The sequence below is a fragment of the Callorhinus ursinus genome, unplaced genomic scaffold (genome assembly GCF_003265705.2).
Source record: "Callorhinus ursinus isolate GAN/ISIS: 27379988/994484 unplaced genomic scaffold, GSC_fseal_2.0 scaffold4, whole genome shotgun sequence".
Lineage (NCBI taxonomy): Eukaryota > Metazoa > Chordata > Mammalia > Carnivora > Otariidae > Callorhinus > Callorhinus ursinus.
In genome coordinates, this window is record NW_027397066.1 from 122437424 (window position 1) to 122457216 (window position 19793).

Genomic DNA, 19793 nt, shown 5'->3' on the forward strand with positions numbered 1-19793 from the left:
TCATATTTAATATAATTACTAATACATCCAAGTTTAAATTAACCATATTACTATTTGTTTCCTGCTTACTGGCTCTGGTTTTTGGCTCCTATTACTTACTTTCATACTTCTTTTGGTTTAATCAGGCATTTAAAAATTTTATTTCCCCTTTGTATTAACATTTATTATTCCTTTGTAGTACTTAAAGATTATAACATGCACCCTTAACAGTGTTTACTATACATTAGTATTTTATCACCTCTTGGATAATGCAAGGATTTTAGAACATTTTAACTCCATTTAACCCCTGCCAACTCTTCTGTGCTATTGTTGTCATATATTTTAATTCTGTATACATTCTTATTTACCCGGTATTAATCCTTTACAATGCTCTTCATTTCCTCATGAAGTTTAATGCTGCTTTCTTGAATTATTTTCCTTTTTCCCTAAAGAATTTCTTTGAGTATAAGTCTGTTGGTAAAAAAAAAAAAAAGATTCAGTGTTTGTCTGGAGTCTTCATTTTACCTTCATTTTAAAGCATATTTTCTCAGTTAAATTGGGTCACAGATTGGCAGCTACTGTCTTTTCATGCTTTAAAGATCTCATTTCACGTTTTTCTTGAAAAGTCTGCTGTAAGTCTTATTGTTGTTCCTTTGAAGTTCATGTATGTTTTTCCTCTGGCTACATTAAGACTTTATTTTTCTCTTTGCATTCAAGAGTCTTACTATGAAGTGCTTAAGTATTGTTTTCTTTGTATTTATCCTGCTGGAAGTTTGTAGAGCTTTTTGAAGCTATAGTTCTTTTCTGCATACTTCATCCTTTTTCCTTTCCATGATTCAGTCCTGATCCATATTCCAGGCCAATAGTCCTCTCTTCTGCTATGTCTAACTTGATATTAAACACACTTGCTGAGTTTTTAATATCAGTTATTATTTTATACACTTCCATTTCATTTTTTTAAAGATTTATTTATTTGAGAGAGAGAGAGAGAAAGCGTGTGTATGAGTAATTGGGGGAGGGTGGGGGAGTAGAGGGCTTCCTGCTGAGCTGGGAGCCCAGGGCCTTGTTCCCAGGCCCCTGGGATCATAACCTGAGCTGAAGGCAGACACTTAGTGCCACCCAGGTGCCACCCAGGTGCCCCTCCATTTGATTTTTTAAGTGGATTACAACTCTTATCTACTTTCTTAAAGCATATTAATTACAGTTATTTAAAAGTCCCTGTCTGATAATTCAAATATCTGTATGATCTATGGGGTCCATTCTATCATCTATTTTTTTTTCCTCTTGGTTCTTGTTTTTGGTCATTTGTCCTGCTTTTGGTATGATTGATAATGTTTTCACAAATGCCATACATTGTTTTAAAGAAATTCTCCAATCTCAGGCATGGCCCATCCAAGCAGTACTTATTTTATTTATTTTATTTTTGCAAGACCGATGCTTCATTTTTGATCTCCCCTCTGCCCTCCCAACCCCATCCTTGTGGTGGTTATACCCATTTGAACATTTCCAAGCACAAGACCATAAGTAAGTCTTAAAACAGAGGAGCAGAATTTTTGTCTAAACAGTAATGGAAGGGGATTAACAGTGGCAAGAGTAGCGTAAGTGTTGTGTTGTAACCAACGCTACCCAGATCTTTGTGGACAAAGCATAAAAGACTTAGAATCTATAGAAGACTTAGAATCTGTCCCCCTGACCACCCTTTCCCGTCCCTGTCCCCCGAACCCCTGCTCCCACCCCACCTCCCATTAATAGTGTTAACAAAAGTCTAACATTCTAGTTCTAAAGTGCAAATGATTTGTGTAGAACTGCTGTTGCAACAGGTCTGGACAGAAAGACAATACGGTCATCTCTATCTATGTGACGTCTCCCAGAATATAAAGATGAGTTCCATGGTGATAGGGCCCTCACTGAGCTGCCAGGTCCTTCCATGGATCACTGACACCAAGGCACTGTCCAGAATGTTCATGTATTGTGAAGGAAGGTCGGCTATTGCTCCCTGCTTGATAGCTAACCGGATCTGAGTCAAATGTCACATGTAGTCCTAGTTTAATTATTTCATATTCCTTCAGAAGCTTCAGGTGGGGACAGAGAGCAAGGCAAAAAGCCTTGGCAATGTGTTCAGTCAGTCAGCTATGATCTGCAAGATCACTCAGGCAACTGCGCTAGTCATCATTTTCTAGGGAAAACACCTCTGGTCATCTGATGACTTTTCCATTTGCCTTAGACTCTGATCCATGGAATATCTTCACACTTGTTATAGGTTCCATTGATCTTCCCATCTACAGGTTTATAACATCCTTGTTAAGTTTCGTGTTGTCATCCACCCAGTTCTTCCAAAGTTCATTATTCTCATGGTCCTCCAATATCTTCAAAAATTTCATTTTTTGGTAATTATCTTCTCTGATTCAATTGCTGCAATGGGAGCAAAAGACTGCTCAACAGGGTATTTCATAGAATCAGAAGATATTAGATTCAGAAATATTATCAATATTCTTACACATGGTACTCCTGGGGGCTCCTCCATTAAGCTTCCCACCTTCTGAAATCACCAGATAAAGAGCAGTCACTGGTCTTTATGGTTTTTTTTTTCAGATTTTATTTATTTATTTGAGAGAGAAAGCATGAGTGGGGGGAGGGGCACAGGGAGAAGGAGAAGCAGACTCCCCGCTGAGCAGGGAGTCTGATGTGGGACTCTATCCCAGGACCCTGGGATCATGACCTGAGCCAAAGGCAGATGCTTAACTGACTGAGCCACGCAGGAGCCCTGTCCTTATGTTAAAAGGACTACCCTCAGAAAGCTTTTCCAGAAATTCCCTCACCATACATTTCAATTGGGGCCTGGCCTGAAAATTCTTTTTTTTTTTTTTCATGTTTCCAAAAGTAAAATCCATTAAGAACAAGTCATAAACATGTACAAGAAGTTACAAGAAATGATTATCATGATTAGTTACAAATGCAAAATAATATCTAATTATCCCAGACTTGTGAACATAATAATTAAGATCAATCTCATAGGCTAGTTCAAATATTACGTACAATTTAGATAAGTTGGTCAAGTATTATCTGAATACACACCACATGTGATAAACTTATATTACCTCTTCTCCTCCTTTACTATTTGCAGGTACATGCCAATATGGGGGAAAATGTAATTTCCATTTACATATTAACTGAGAAGAATAGTATTTCTACTGTGTATGTTTGGACTGTAAAAAAGTTAAGGTACATTTCCTTTTAAAAGAAAAAAAGGTAAAAGTAAATTGCCAAAATTTTAACTGATAAAAGTTTAATATCAACTTACTATAAAAATGAAAAAAATGTTTTGAAACAGATACCATACAATTATTATGTTGTCTCTCTACTGATCTGAAACTACAGAAGGCATTCAAGGAAGGAATGCTATGTCAAAAACCAAGACTAACCCAAGGGATGTATGTCACTTTAAAAATCTGATTTGCAGGAAAACTAGCTGCTTGGCCTAGTTTTAAAGCTAATTACAAAATCCATTTTTTAATGGTCCAGATACTTTGCCATTTCTTCCAACTCAACAGAATTTCCATCTATTTCCACATTCATTGCAGACAACAAATGTTGTCATCGGTTCATCAAAAATACCAAGTTTGTACCTGTGTGTAAGTACAATTCTTCTTTTTACATTTACCACATGTGAATAAGTCAGTCTGGGTTCCACCTCTCTTGGCCATCTGATGCTCTCTGATGGCTTCTTTGGTCAAGTTTTTCCGCATCTCTTTGAGTTCATCACTAGCCATTTCCTCTGCTGTCATTCTAGCGCGTAAGTCAGGAGGAATATTTCCACACAGTACATTTTTCCTTAAATTTGGATTCTTAGCATCTTTAAGATTTGATATTCTATTTTGTACTCTATTTCTGTATTTCATGTCTGTATTCCTTATTTCTTGATATATAGCTTCCTCAATCTGAGATCCTAATTCTTTCTCATCAGCTCCAATAGTGACGTAGTCATCTCCCGTTCGGAGAGCTGTGGCAAGCATCTCCCTACACTTTTAACCGTACAGAATCAGAAATGCTTGGTGCCCAAGGAGAAGATGAAACCTAAGTATATTGAGCATTTGTCTCATCCTTTCTGCTGCTTACGTTGCCACTGGAACTACTTTCTTCTCTTGCTTCAGGGCTATTCTGTGATGTAATTGCAGTACCTTTTTCCTTTCTTCAGGGTCTTTATCTGTTGATGGTCCAACTAATAACTTTTTCCAGGATTTGATGAGAGACTTTGCTAAAGATGTAATGTCTTCATCTGTACTCTGCTTCCGAATAGCATTTACTGACATTCCAATTCTTGTGGACTGTAATAATTCCAGGGTCATGGGAATATTCTTAAGCTCCTTCAGTAAATCCAATGCTCCAGCATAATGCTGTCACATATAAAGTTGATTCTACTAACACATCAGCAATGTGGCATAAGTTGTTTTCCAAGTAGAAGCAATAGATAGATTTGCATTAATTTCACCACACTCTCCTTTTTTACTCAGATCTCTTTGGTGAGACTGGAGTCAGAGATACAAGTGCATTCTTCTTCTGCATCATCTTGTTCATCTTCTGGGCAATGCGGATCACCTCGTCCTCCATGGCTCCTGCAGGTCTTCCCCATGCGCAGCCCGTTTGGGTCGGGAAGTGGGTGAAACTAGAGCTGAGGGGATGGTAGGAAGACAGCTCAGGCACTGGGCGAGTCCACCACAGCAGGCCCGGGCCTAGGCCCTTCCTCACAAACCAAGCCCAGCAGCAGTGGCGGCCTGGCCTGAAAATTCTTAAGCTTAGTAATTATCCAGCCGATGGGTGAAGTAATGCTCTTCCTTTCTTGTGGGATCCCTAAGAGGCCATGAGTGGTTCTGTAGTAGCCCACCTCTCTTATCCCCAATTCAGCAAACTGTTTCACAGTGTCATAGGCATATTCTCATTCTCTCTCAAGCTATCCTAGCATACTTCTTAGTGGAGTAGGCACTCAAACACTTGTTTAATAAACAGTTGGGATGGATGAAGAAATTCAGTTTACCCACATGCCAACTGTATGTTAATAAAGTTATAAACTTCAACTATGGCTGAAATATCCCTTTAGATTGTATCTGGACTTAGCATATTTGGTTTTATATTGAATAGTTGTCTTTCTAGAATCAATATAAAAATATTGGTGGGGAAACTATGTAGAATAAGTAATTTGGACAATTAGATTGATAATTTGAAAAAATCATTTGTGTTAATTTAGCAAATTCAGTTACAAATTAATTTTATGAGAGAACTATTTAACTCTACATTTTCTTTTCACTATAGATTTTCTGGGACCACTCAGTTTTAAGTAGCATCAAGAAGAATTTTCTAGTCTTTCAGGTTCTTCCATTATAAGTTTCATTTGAAGAAATATTTGAACTTCAATTAGTAACTTGTAGTGAATTACTAAGTAAAGAATATTAAGAGATGTAAAGAAAAAAATATGGATCACATTATTCCTGCCATAAATTAAAAGCATGCAACCAAACAATCTTATGTGTATGGTTCAATGTCAAGGCATTCATTGGTTGTTGGGAGAATATAAGTCCACATAATAACACCAGTTTGCACTTGAACCCTTGTCATGAAATGTGATGTGATGTGATGTGATATGTGTGCAATTGAATCCAATGTTCTTATCAGAGAGCCAGAAACTACCCTCCTGGACAATTGTGAGTAATTGCTTTGTTCCCTTCCTATCCCTGGTTCTTCTTCATCATGCCACTATGGTTTTTTCTTTTATATATATATATATATATATTTTCTGACTTTGCCATGTGTTTGCAGCTAATGAAGAGGTCAGAATCGAAGTTGCCACATTACCTTGAGCGTAAATGCAATCATCATTGTGTGTTATTGTTTTTCAACTAAAAACAACAATAAGAACTAATTTACAAAAGGTCTCTAAGTATGTATCATCTAGGAAATCCAAGGTAGAGAATGTAGTGGATCCTGCCTGAGATTAGATATACTATTTTAACTCTTTCTTAATAAAGTGTCTTTTTCCTTTAAACTAACCAAGTGTGCATTCTTTTCTCTAATAAAGTATTGGGAAGGATGAAAATAAGAGTCTTATAATAAACCCCTTCTTGTCCAGTCTCTTACCTGCCTAGGAAGCATCTTGGTCCAGCTATAGGCAAAGAAAGGCTTATTGAAATGATTTAGGCCATAATTAGGGGATCATTGTGTGGGATCTCCAGCTAAGTGTTTGATAGGCAAGATTGGCTTCTCTATATAAGCCTGTGAGCTTTTCCACATTTCAGAGATGTACTATAAAACTCAGATGGCTGAATATATCCTTCTCAAGTCAATTAAATACCATTTCCGATCTATAAATATTCACTGCAGCTAGTGATAGTGAATGAGTTCAGTTGATGGTTCAGCTGATGGATCACTTAGTTACAGCACTTTAAATAAGAGATACAATGAATCTTATGTGAAAAAGTATGCAACCTGGGAAAGTTCTATCTATAACTATATCTAAATCTATACACACATATAATTCTGGTAATAAGAGGAATAAAAAGCTCATTGTAGACAATTTGGAAAATTTAAATCTCTCATGATGCAACACCTAAAATGAAATACTTACTTTTTCACTTCTTCTGAACACAAAAAATCTTTATTTTGTATCAGATTTGTTTTTTTTTCAAATAATGTACTCTCCCATGCCATTAAATATTCTCTGAAAATATGATTATAGTGGTTGAACACTATTTAATAAGATGGTTGTATTTCAGTTTATTAAATGATTTCCCTGATATCAGACATTTAGATGTCTCCAATCTTCACTCTTTTTTTTTTTAATTTTTTTATTGTTATGTTAATCACCATATATTACATCATTAGTTTTTGATGCAGTGTTCCATGATTCATTGTTCGTTCATAACACCCAGTGCTCCATGCAGAACGTGCCCTCCTCAATACCCATCACCAGGCTAACCCATCCCCCCACCCCCCTACCCTCTAGAACCCTCAGTTTGTTTTTCAGAGTCCATCATCTCTCATGGTTCGTCTCCCCTTCTTCACTCTTATAAACAAGACTGCCTTTCATCTTTTTGTGCATTATTTATTGTTTTCTTAAGAGAGATTCCTAGAAGTAGGGTTCATAGGAGGAAATGAACTCTTTTAAGGTCCTTGATATGTCTTAATGAATTTATATCCCAGTTACATTCCTACCATTCAATGGCACTTAGTCTAATGAGTTGAATATGTTCTGGATATATATACCTCCTTGAAAAATACACAGGTTTGTGTGTGTGTGTGTGTGTGTGTGTGTGTGTGTGTGTGTTTATGTATAAGCTGATGTATTTACTCAGCTTATGTATAAGCTGGGTATTTACTCAGCTTCTTTGGTGTATATTATATCACAAGACCTGTTCCATTTTCATTCAAATTCTTAAGGTCTTTCTATATTGCCATAAGAGTCACTGCTTCTATCTGTTGCCTCTACTGCTCTGCCACTATAAACAATACTGATAGGAACATCTTCAAACATATTACCTTTTGTATCTGTAGAACAATTATTTTAAAGTATAACCCAGCTGTGGAATTGGTAGCCCAGAAGTTTTTTGCATGGTCTTTTTTCCTGAAGTTTGCCAGTTTGTTTTTCTCAGGGCCATCCAATAATCATACTTCTACCAATATGACGTTATGGTTTCCATCCCACATCCTTAATAATTTTTGGCATTATCTAACTTTCCAATTTTATGATGATGATAGTGATAAAGTATTACCTCGCTGTTTTGTTTAGCATTTGTCCTGTTAGGGAGTGAAATTTGGCATCTCTCAAATCTTAGTTAGCACTAGACTTTGCCAACCTATAAATTGTCTATTGATATCCTTTGTCCACTTTTCTCTTAGGCTTCTTTTCATGTTAGTTTGCAGGGGTGACTTGTATAATCTAGTTTTTCCTTTGTAGTTTTTAGCCAGTGTAAATGTTTTCTCTTAGTCTGCCTGTTAACTTTGAGTCAGATATTGATAAGATTTAGAAAACAACAAGCATTAGTGAAATTGTAATGCACAACATTCATATTACTTGCTATCATAATGATTGTTCATCCAGCCAGTCAGTGAATTCGTATCAAACACCTGCTCTAGACAAGATGCAATGATGAGCATTTTGAGGCCACTGGAGAGGTTAAACATAGACCCTGCCTTCAGAAATCTCAGTTTCACATAGGAGATCAGACAAGAAAAAACAAAGTATAGAAATGGAAAGTAATAAACACCATAAGTGAAATATTGATAAAATGGTATGAGTCTGTAGGAGGTGGGTTGGAAAATAAAGCAGTTAGCCAGATGGAGAAATCTAATAAATTGTTGGAATATGAAACTGACTTTCTAGAAGAGATGAGAGTAATATAGTTTGGGGTAAGAGTAGAAGCTATGAAATTGATGGAATTAACAAGGGAGAAGCAAAACTAGAGTTGATGGATCCTTAATTAATCACTACCTTTCAGGAAATGGGAAAGTTGGCGGGGGGGAACAGGGGGAAAACAGTGTCTCAGAAGATAGAAATGCAGAGTACTCTTGACTTGAGGAAAAAAACTATATTGGACATGCTCAGGTGCAGATATTGAGTATGTCTTTTTTTTTAAGATTTTATTTATTTATTTGACAGAGAGAGAGATAGTGAGAGCAGGAACACAAGCAGGGGGAGTGGGAGAGGGAGACGCAGGCTTCCTGCCAAGCAGGGAACCCGATGCGGGGCTCGATCCCAGGACCCTGGGATCATGACCTGAGCCAAAGGCAGATGCTTAAGGACTGAGCCACCCAGGTGCCCCTGAATATGTTTTTCTTTCAGAATTCATTAATTTTTTTTGAGGAAATAAGTTAGAAATGCTGTTAAACTGGTAAGGAAAGACTGGTCACAAAAAATTTGGGTTTCCCTGCACAAGATAAAGAATTTAACCAATAATAATTAAGCCCCTGCTTCTCTGATTTTGTCTTTGAGATAATGAATAAGTGATATATAAGCCCACATTTTTTATATAACTTCCTTGGGGAGATGGGCCACTGGGGAACTTGTTTTATGGACAAGAAAGGCTAGGCAAAGAATACCAAGAAAGGACAAAGCCTTTTAAATGATGATTCTGCTAAGGTGGACATATTCTGCCTTTTCAAATCATATACTGAGATCCAAGCCAATCCATTTCAAAAAGGAGAGAATTGCCAGCCCTCACATTTTACAGAGATTATTATTGATATTATTGTATTATTAGGTGATTATTACATAAGAGGAAAAAGGCTAAACCTTTTATATATAATATGTCATTTAAACCACTCAGTAATGTGGGAGAAGAATATACTATTATTATGTACATTTTTCAGAGAAGTAAATGAAAAGTGAAATCGATAACTGGTAGAGCTAGCACAAAACTCCAAGTCTGAAGCCCATGCTTTTAGGAGAAGTACCACAGGATGCGTAAACTACATGGCCATCGGTATCCTAAAAGGGAGCCCCATCAGTAGAGAGTTAAGGACACTACACTTTTCAGAACTGAAGAAGTGATTGGATGGTGAGAAGATAGAAGCAGTGAATGCAACTATCATTTCCAAAATTTGGTGGCAAGCCTTTTGAGAGATATTGGAGAAAAGACTTTTAAAGACAGTTTTTGTCTTATTTAAATTTTATGGCCAAAGCATTTGAATACAATTGTGGTATAGAAGAGATAGACTGGAGAAGTAAAATTGAGGATTCAAGAAAAAGAGTAAATTGATAGAGCAAGGTTCTGAAGGAGGGGAGAGGGTGAAAAATCTTGAACACATGGAGGGTTAATTTGAGGAAGGAGGCTAACACTTATGGGAGAATCACGGGAAGAGATGTTGGGTGAAAACAGGAACAAATGATTGGATGGCAGTTGAAAACTTGAGGGAGTAGTAAACTATTTTCTTAGTAAACTGTGAAGCAAGTTGTATGTTCAAAATTGTGACAGAAGTAGAAAATGTTGGCAATAAATACTGTAGGGAATGAGATGGAAAGTCAATTAAAGGTGAGCAAAAAGAATACCAAGTGATAGAGAAAATAATGCTAAGGTTGGCCTATCAGTCAGGGTTTAGTTGCAAGTTGCAACACGAAGTTCTTCACCTATTTTAAGCAGAGAGAGATTTAATGCAGGTAGATGCTTATAAATCTTTGGAAAGGCAACTCTGGGCTGAACTTCTGGGAATGACTCCCAGAATCATAGTGCAGTGCTAGCTTGCCAGGAAAGCTGTGAGCTCTACCCCAATCAGGAAAGAGGGGAGTAAGGAGAGCATTGGGAAAGCACAGACCTCAGGAATATACCATTTTTTTTTTTGCAGAACACAACTGTTGGCTATAAAGTACCACTCCTCTTAGATTCACACCAGAGAAGAAATAATCCATGCCTCTGCCTCTCAGTCACAGAGGGTCCCAGAGCTGTAAGAGTCTGAGAAATGTAGTTTTTAAGCTTCACAGACTGCAGCAGAGGAAGGAATACCAGAAGAAGGTTGGAGATGATGTTGCGTGCCAACTTATTACAGATATAAATAATATGTATTCATGTAATAGTATGTATTTATCAGCAGTCTCTCGGCAAACATGGAGAAATAGGTAGTTTGATAAGGGAAAGATAAAGGGGCAGAAAGATCAAGGTATCTAACAGGGTTACAGTAGAAATGACTGATCATGTGGTCCAGACTAATGAATGGAGGCCGGGAGAAACCAATGAAATATGAGGAGAGAAATATGCCAGATAAGCACAATGTTGATAATGCCTACTTTGGTTTTGCCCTTGAAAGGCAAAGAAAGGGTGCAATGAGAACATAGCATCATAAAGTAAATAGCATTTGTGTTTTGAAGAGAAGAGAGCTTAGTACTCTCAAATACAGCAGGCTTGTCATGATGCTAGGGCTCCTTAATGTCTTATATGCACATCAGGAAAAACTAGTCAAGGCACAAAGGTATAGCATATTCCAGAACACATGTTGGTTGAATTGTATCTTGATGATCTGTATACACATATAAAAGGAGAGAAAAGAAGAGGGAAATAATAACACATATGTGGGTACAAATACTGTATGATTCTACCATTGATTTGCACACTTTTGTATATATGAGATTTACAGGCAAGTCGCGGGCCATATCTAAATTCAAGAAAGGATAAATGTTTAAAGGTGAGCTTGTTGCCATTGTTGTAATGTCCTTCTGCTGCATTGAAAAATCGAGAGTGGATGCCTACAAGGAATCTAACATGTTTTATATGCTCAACTCAAATTTATATAGCTAAGAAGTAACTATAATCTTTGCACTCAATCTATTAGCATTTTTCCTTAGGTTTTTCTGTTTCCTACAAAAGGCATGTTGTTTTGTTTCTAATTCATTTGGGAATGGGGAAGGAAGAAAGGAGGCTTCAAATTCTTTAGATGAACAAGATTTGACATAGGCTGTAGGTCTCCACTTCCTGGTGGCTTCCCAGCAGATGCCTCAGCCATGACTTCATTGAATTCCAGTTGTATGTCTGCAAATCTCTCCTTTTGTAAGATTTCCCTTTATCTCTGAAAAGAGGCAGTGAAGTTTGCTTTCCGCCAGGCTGCTTTGATTTCCTCCCAGTGCCTCCAAACGTCAACAGAGCACTCTAGGGGCAGTCCCATGTGTCTCTCAAACAAAATAAAGAAGAATATGCAGTGAAGATCAGAATGGAGTCCCAGTATCTTCCTTCCCAACACCCTTTTTAATCATGCACCTAGTGCATGACTAAAGGTTCAGTGCGTGATTATGTGTAGAATACTGCTCTAAAGACTTCGGACATTGAAAAATACATACTGGAAAGAAAATAAATACAATTTAGGTAACAGAAAAATACACTCACACTCTTTTTTTTTTTTTAATATCCTGGGATGCAACTCCTTTGGTGAAGAAAGAGTACAAGAAAAAGCTTAACATTGAATCATTAAAGGATGATTAATCTTTTTTCTTTTTTAATGACCATAAGGAACAGGGAAAAAAACTGCTGTCTTTAGGGGGTCATTGTTTTGTGAAATCCTGGTGGGATGTGAGTGTCTAACCAAAATCTATTACAGAGGCATCTCTTATTCACCTATAAATATTTGTCAATGAAGATGGTTAATAGACAAGCCATCTGGTGCCCCCGATCTTCAGAATTTGATAAAGTCTGTATTGTTACCGCTCAAGAGATTTCTGTTGCATAAACTCTGACATGCAGTATATATGCTGATGGAAGAGGAAGGTCCAAGCTAACTCAGAGAATTAAAATACGCAGGTGGGGGGAAACAAGGAAACTCTTCTCCTTTGACAAATGCGCAGTCCTTGGTTAACTTCTCATTAGCAGGCTGCTCACATCTCATTCCCATTAAGAGTATTCCGTTTTCTTTGTCTAAAGTGTTGAGTGGTTATGAATAGTAAGGGTAGACTATCTGTAATTATTTTTTAATTATTAATGGTTTTGTTAGATCCTTTCACTTTTACATTACATTTCTGTTACTGTGAGTTAAATCAAAATGTACTTCAGTTTCCAAGCTGTTCCCTAATGTATTTTTCATTCTTTCATAACATTACTTCAGATTCCTATAAGGTGTCTATGAGAAAGCTTGTCTTTCTGGAGTCACCCACAAAATGCTAATAGGCTCAGGGACTATTCCATTCTGCAAATCCAGTGGCCATAACATTAGTCATCACCAAATTTCTAAATTCCCAATAGTGCCCAATGTCAGAGTCACAATATGTACAAAAGTCATTTGATCTTTACCTCTTGAAGCCTCTATTTTATTTAGTGCCTCCAGATGAAGGTCTTTTGGCACTTCATAGATATGAAGATGCTCTATTAAATAGAGACCAAAGGAGAGGAGAAAAATGAGTGAGTTTGAAAGGAATAGAGATTAAAGGAAGAAACTCGTGTCCAGGGTTTGTGGTCCAGCTAAATACCCTGAAGAGTAGCTTACTCAGAACGAATATTCTAGTATTGTGCCTTAGGAAGATAATGACAAGGGGAAAAAAAAAAAGAACTCTGGAGAGAAGGGGAAAAAGTCTACTTTTTAATCAATTTTTCCATCACCAGTAGAATAGCACTTTTTGATAGTGCAGTATTCCCTCAGAGAAATGGTCCTGGTTTGTATTTACCAAAGGTCCTGGTTTCAGATCTAGTATTAAGCAACTCACACAAATTCAAATAGCCCTAGTGAACAAAAAGAAGACAGAATGGGTGAGATTTTTTATTTTTTAACGACACATAACCCTCAGCCCCGGGGATTCTTGTACCGTTATAGCTGGTGACTTCTGAAAAGAAACGTTACTAGATCACTCTGAGCAGTGGGAGCAAAGGGGGACCTAGTGCAGGACAAAATTCCCGGCTGAAGTGGGGCACAGCGACCCCCACGGAATCGATGAAAGGAGCTAGACCGTAGCCAAAAGCATAGAGTTAACATACACTGCACCGAACACGAACGCTACTAAAAATGACTGGATAAATTATGCAGAGGGATTTCTGGATTTCTTTCAAGTAATTAAGTTTCGATTTCTTGCATTTATTTTAGTTCCAGGAAGCGCAAGGCGCCATGGATTGCAAAAGTCTTCATTGATTGTTCCAATGCTTTAAGTTTGGTTTCGTGACTGGACTTAACTTTGGGAAGAGGTAAACACACGGACCCAAGAAATTTACTGCGAAGAAAAATAACAATTTCGCTGGCACAAGTAAACACAGGGGTGGTTGCTGGTGGACGCCACGCGGAGGTCGGCTCTGCCCTGCCCCTCTCCCCCGGAACGTGGCCCTCCAGAGGGGGAGGGGAGAAGCATGTGCGCGTCTGAGCGAGTGTGCGTGAGTGTTAGCACACACGTGTCTGCGTGCGTGGGTGGGTGAGCGAGTCTGGGTGCGTGGGTCCGTGAGTGAGCGTGTGAATTCGCGCCCCCGCGCTCTAGGGAGTGCGGAGCTGCATACTGAGGACTGAATCCTTTCCTCCGGTAGATTTTAATTTCTTGGCGCCTGTTGTGTTTGCTCCAAAGCTTGGACTTTAGAGGGTCCAATCAGCTGTCCCCGCGTGCTCGTTTCTCGCCACACTCAGCCTCAGCATACTTACCAGGCGGAATCGTGAAGGCGTCTAGGAGCCTGTCCCGGGTCCCCCTCCTCCCAGTCTGCTTTTTTTGAAATTGAGCTCCGCTTCTTTCCCTCTTGCCGGGAAAGAGGGAACGGTTACTTTCTTTTCTGCTGTCCCTTTTCTCATCCCCCTTGTCCCCTGACCAGCCACCTTTCTCAGTCCAGAATTACCAGAGAAAGCTCCACGTGGCTCCTTCGGCCACTGCAGGCCCCCGGCCCAGCCGCGAGTCTCTCCCTACCCCCTAAGCGCGCCCTCCAAAGCGCCCTTAGCCACTTGCTTTTGTCCCTCTCCCTTCGCCCAGCTGGGAGGTTGCTAGTCCGAATTTCAATCTAGAAAGACCTGGGGAGTGCCGGAAGCAGAGGTTTCCAGAGACACGTGCAGACTGCTGGCATCAGCAGGTTGAGAGAAAGTGTTAGCCAGGAAAGCGCCGAGAAGAAGCTGTACCATAGGACATAAGGGGTGCCTGGCATCTTTGGACAAAAGAGGGGCTCTATCAAATCTCCAAGTGAGGGGGTACTTGGGCTCACGGGGAGCCAGCCGAGACAGAAAGTTAGAGACAAACAGAAGAGCAGGGTGGACACGATCGGAAGAGGAAAGACGTTTGAACAAAGCGCCCTCCTTACTCCTCGAACGTAGCCCCTATCTCAGGCCGAATCAAACCCAGGAGAGCCCTCCTTCCCTGGCACTGTGCTCCGTGGCCAGTTCTCTGGGCGCTCCCAGAAGTCTCAGTTTCAGAGATATTTCCCCCCTTTCCACCCCCCCTCCCCCCCACCCCGCTCCTGGAACAGCGAGGCCACGGAGGAGTTTAATTACCCCCTACCTTTCTGCCCCAATCTACAGAGTCCAGAGAGAGCTCAGAGGGTCTGGTTTTATTCAGAATCCGGAGCAGATTGACCTCATTGAAGAGATACCATGGGGGGAAATCTATCCTTTCCCTCTTTCCTCCCCCAAACCCTGTCTACCTGAGATCGAAATGGTGCATGAATAGGGTCAGATCTGTCCTTTAAGAAATCTTCCCTGTACTCCAACTCAATTCTGTGTGAAATACAAAGAAATCACACTGCCCTTATTAGATTAAAATTTAATAAAAACACATTAGGTCCGGTAAAATATGAATGCACGGCTTAAAATTTTAATGGTAAATTAAGACCCAGATACGGGGGTAGGCGACTGTGATTTCTCCCCTTGGGATAGCTGCCGGCCGATTTCGGGGTCGTGGGAGGGCGCCTACTGCAGGGATCCCGCTGCCGCAGAGCTTGGGTAGAACCTCAAGCGACTCCTGGCCCGCCCAGAGGGAAGCTGGTCACATCTGTCTGCATCTGGCAGCATATGGGACAGAAGCTATTGTCAAACAAAGAGGCTTGGTGAGAAGAAAGGCTTTCCTCATGTAGTCACACATTTGATTCATTTTCCATTTCTCTGCTTTTAAAAAATCACTTCTCTGCTTTCAGTTTATTAGGTAGGTCTGTAAGTGTGCAGAGGCACCAGCACAGATAGGTGCTTGGGTATAAGAGTGTATTTTGAGGTCATATGAAGATTTTGGATATTGGGCCGCTCGCTCACATCCCTTGGGTCTATCCCCAACTTTCCAGTTGTTTAGATGGCTTCCCCTACCCAGAGGGCTGGAGTCTTCCTCCCTTGGAGAGCGGCTTCCACACTCACTGGAGCACATGCCTGTGGGCAAAACCAAAATGGGTTTTATTGATATCGCAAAGACGTTGGTATTCTGGTCTCTCCTGGAAGGAGAGATCACAAGATTGCAAGTCGTGGTGATTAAGGAAGAATTGCATTTTCTCTCTATTACAACACAATCACTGCTGTTCATTTTTCACTTTAAGTGGGAAAAGGACAGATCTAACTCGGCTGTGACCTCTTTTTTTTTTTAAGTGTGTGTGTTCTAGGGGTAATGGAATACAGGTAAACTCAAATTGCTCAACTATATATTAATTTATCTCAACTTGGCAATTAGAATAAAAAGTTTCCTTTTTTCCTGTCTGGAATTAGACTATCACTGACAAATCTCTAAGAGATTAAAAATAAAGTTATAGTAAGTTAATTTAATGATATATTGATTTTAGCCATCAGGACAATATTCTCTTGGGAATTGTCTTGCTTAAAATAGTTTTAGTTGATCAATTCCATATCAAACAAAGTTTGTCCAGTCATTTCAACAGTGTCCTCTTTATTTCATGAATTTATTATACTACCTTATTTACCATATGAAGTGGCGACAAGTGTTTAGCATTTTGGAGATCAGTTGTCAGTTGCTATTAAAATCAAGATTAATTCATATTAACGATATGCATTTCTCAATACTCCCAGGTGACAACATACATTAAAACAACTATTGCAAGTAATTAAGCTCAATGAAGGGGGAGGGGACAGGGAGAGGTTCAAAACACCCCCAAATATTTGATTTTGCAATCCAAGTTCAGCAGACTGTTGCCACAATAATGCTTGGGAAACTCCTCAGGGTTGCTTTTCACTTTACATCTAATTAGGCACCTAATGAAAGAGAAGAATTTTTTCCCCATGTGGTTTTTCTCCTTGATATTCTTATGCCTTTATTTAAACACATAAACACACTGTTTAGGAGGTGCAATGCCCAAAAGTTTCTCCTGTGATTCACTTACTGTTTTAATTTGGGGGTAGGATGTAGATACGAACATTTGTCTTCCAGTTATTTTCCTCCTCCTCACTCACTTTAGCCCTTTGGCCCTTACACAGTACTGACAGAAAACGTACCCCAAATATTTTACTGTATTTAATATTTTTATTAGGCTTTAGAGATGCTCAACAGTTTATACTAATTAGACCATCCAAAGCCTTTTGAAGATTAAGCAAATTGGACAACCCTTGTTAATTAGAACATAATTTGAAGTTTGAAATTATATCATTGATGAAGTAGTCTAATTAGTATGGCGATGTGTTAATGGACCAGTGAGACACAACAACGGTGGAGTTCCCAGTGAACCTCTCCAAGGCTTGCACAAAAATCCTCCCTCCTATACCAAACATTAATAAAAGATTTCTATAGACTTCAGCCTTTCCACGATGACATACAATTTATAGTACACACAATGCATTAGCCCATAGTGCTGCTCAATTTTTTCACTATTATGAAAACTAATAAATTCGTCAAGCTGAATTAAGCATACAAATCAGATGAGGCATAGCAGATTACACAGTGAAGCGCGGTGTCTCCCGAGCCTAAATGAAATTTCAATCTAATAATTCCTTCCTGGCCCAGTCATAATTTGTTTAGAGATGTTGTTCTACTTCTTTCAAAGCGCTATTCGCACTATAATTAAATGATACTCAAGCTTTTAACTTTGATTTATTTCATTTCTCGAAGCTTGAGACAGTGAGAGCTGTACAATGTCATTTTTTTTTTATTTCTTTGACAATTACCGTGGCTGTTGTGGAGGTAGAAATTAAACACCTAAGCATTTACTAGAACCGTCCAGCGCAAGCCACATTCATTCATGTCAACACCCCTTGTCCAGTCTCGTGTCTAGACCTCTCCGGTCTCATGCTCAGGAACAGTGCTGGTAGGAATCCCCTTCAGCCACTATTTATTATTTTCCTCCACATAGGGGAGGAGAAAGGCAAGTCCGGGGATGGCGCTGGAAAGCGCAAGGGGGTTAAGGACCGTGGACAGAGCCCGTCGCGAGCCGTTTGTCGCCGCCTTCCCGGTACTCTTTGGCGACTCCCGGGGACTGTGCTCCCAACTTGAACCTGCCATCCCGCTCCGTTGAGGTCACGGGTGAACCGGAGGCCCCCTACTCTCTGCCGCCGCGGGGCTTCCGGCCGCTGACCACTCGAGGGCCCCCCTTCGCCACGCTCCTTTGCACTCTGTTTTGTCCCAGCGCGCGCCAGCGTCTCTCAGGCCTGCCGCCTGCTCTCGCACCTGCTCGCTTTCCCCAGGCACCGTGTGCCTGCACCTGCTCCCAGTCACCCCAGTCCGGGTCAGGCCACCCGCGGACTCCAGTGTCCAGGTCTCAGGGCCTTCTCACCCTCGCCTATACCCTACTTCTTCTGCGCTCTGGGGAGGTGACAGCAGCCCCTAACATCGAGGGAATTAGAAGATCTGAGCAGGGAGGAGAGGAAGGTGGTGTGTGTTGGGGGGGGGTTGTCTCCTGCTTTTACTAGTGGAACTAAGAGTGTGTCCGCTTCTAAGAAAAGTGGTCCGCACTGGGACAAAAGTGCGAGCAAAGTGTTGGCTAAAAATAGGCTCTCTGCGCCGAGCGGCTGTGGAAATGAAGATAAGTGGGGCTTGTGTCAACCCCGGAGGGCGTGTGTGTGTGTGTGTGTGTGTGTGCGCGCGTGTGTGTATGTGTATTGGGGTGGGGGTGTGTGTTCAGCAGCACATGCGCTTTGTGATCTCTGGCCCTGCCTCTCCTTCCATCAATTGCCCCTTCCTCTTTTGATTGTGGCTAATGAAGAATAATAAAATCAGTGGCAGGATTTGCCAGTGGATCCGCGCAAGACCCAACTCACACTGAACTTGGATACAGGGAAGAGGAGGAGGAAGATCCGGAGGAAGAGAAAAGAGGGTGGAGAGGAGAGTATGTCGGTTGGGGGCGAGTAGACAGGGTTGCGGTGGGGGCGGGGGGGGGGGAGTCGCATGCGCATAGGCGACCCGAGCTGGCTCCGTGGCCGTCCAATCCGCTGAGAGCTGCGAGAAACCGAGTGAGAGAAAGCCCTGCAGCCCTGTCGACCCCATGTCTCTTCGGCACCAGGCACCCGCCGGGCCGAGGGGGCGCAGCGCTGAGCGCCAAATACTGCATGCACCAGCGGAAGCGCAGAGCGGCGCGGAGGAGCTGGCTGGGTGGCAGGGTCAGCGTCCTCTCCTTCGGCCGAGAGTCGGAGATCTGGGTCACCTGAGCTACGGGGAGGGGCGGGCCGAGTGGGGGCGGAGGCCTGGAACTTAGCGGTAAGCAGGAGGGGGGAAAGCAGCCAGGTAAGAGACGTTCCTTGTAGTCTGGGGGTAAAAAAACCCACCCAAGGCTGGCTTGGCCCGCAACTTTATTTAGGAGTTTCTTTTCCCGGCGTGGCGGAGACTAGGCGGTTAGAGGCAGGAGGGGCTGGAGGCCGGCGCTTAGGAACTGCCCGGCGACTGGAGCGCAGACCTAGACAGTGGGGTGGGGTTGAGCAGGGGCACTAAAGTAAGTGAGAGCTGCGGGGCGTCGGGAAGGGGCGGCGGCCTCAAAGCGCGGGCGGGGGCCGGAAGGGGAGGTGGAGGGCGCAGCAGGGAGAGGGAGGCGGGTGTCGGGAAAGCTGAACGGACCCGACTGGAGAGGGAGCAAAGAGGGAGAAGGGGCGACGCTAGAATCCAAGCAGGAGAAACCGGCACTTCCTGGCAAGGAGGGCGGAGGCGCGCGGGAGGGAGGGAGAGAGGGAGAGAGGGCGGGGGTAGGGGGCAGGCGCGGGGAGAGGGGAGTATAACTCAGCTGCCGTGAGGCGCGGGGGCAGTTTCGGGCGCCCGGGTCTGCAGCCAGCGCCAAGCGGAGCCCAGCAACCCCTCAGACTGACGGCGGAGCCCAAGGAGGAGCGCGTAGTCCCCGCGAGGCGCACAGACCTGGGAGCCGTGGCGGGAGAGCGCAACTTTGCACTGCCCTTCCCTGCTCCTGCGCTCACCCGGCACTTCTCAAGAGGGTCCTGGCAGACGGGACCTGTGCGTGCGCTACGGACGAGCACCCGGGCGCACCGGGAAG

General features: G+C 41.7%; 1 pseudogene; it reads right to left on the bottom strand.

Moving 5' to 3' along the window:
* Window positions 1-3388: 3388 nt before the first annotated feature.
* On the bottom strand, window positions 3389-4641 carry LOC112825892 (transcription elongation factor A protein 1-like; annotated as a pseudogene).
* Window positions 4642-19793: the final 15152 nt, after the last annotated feature.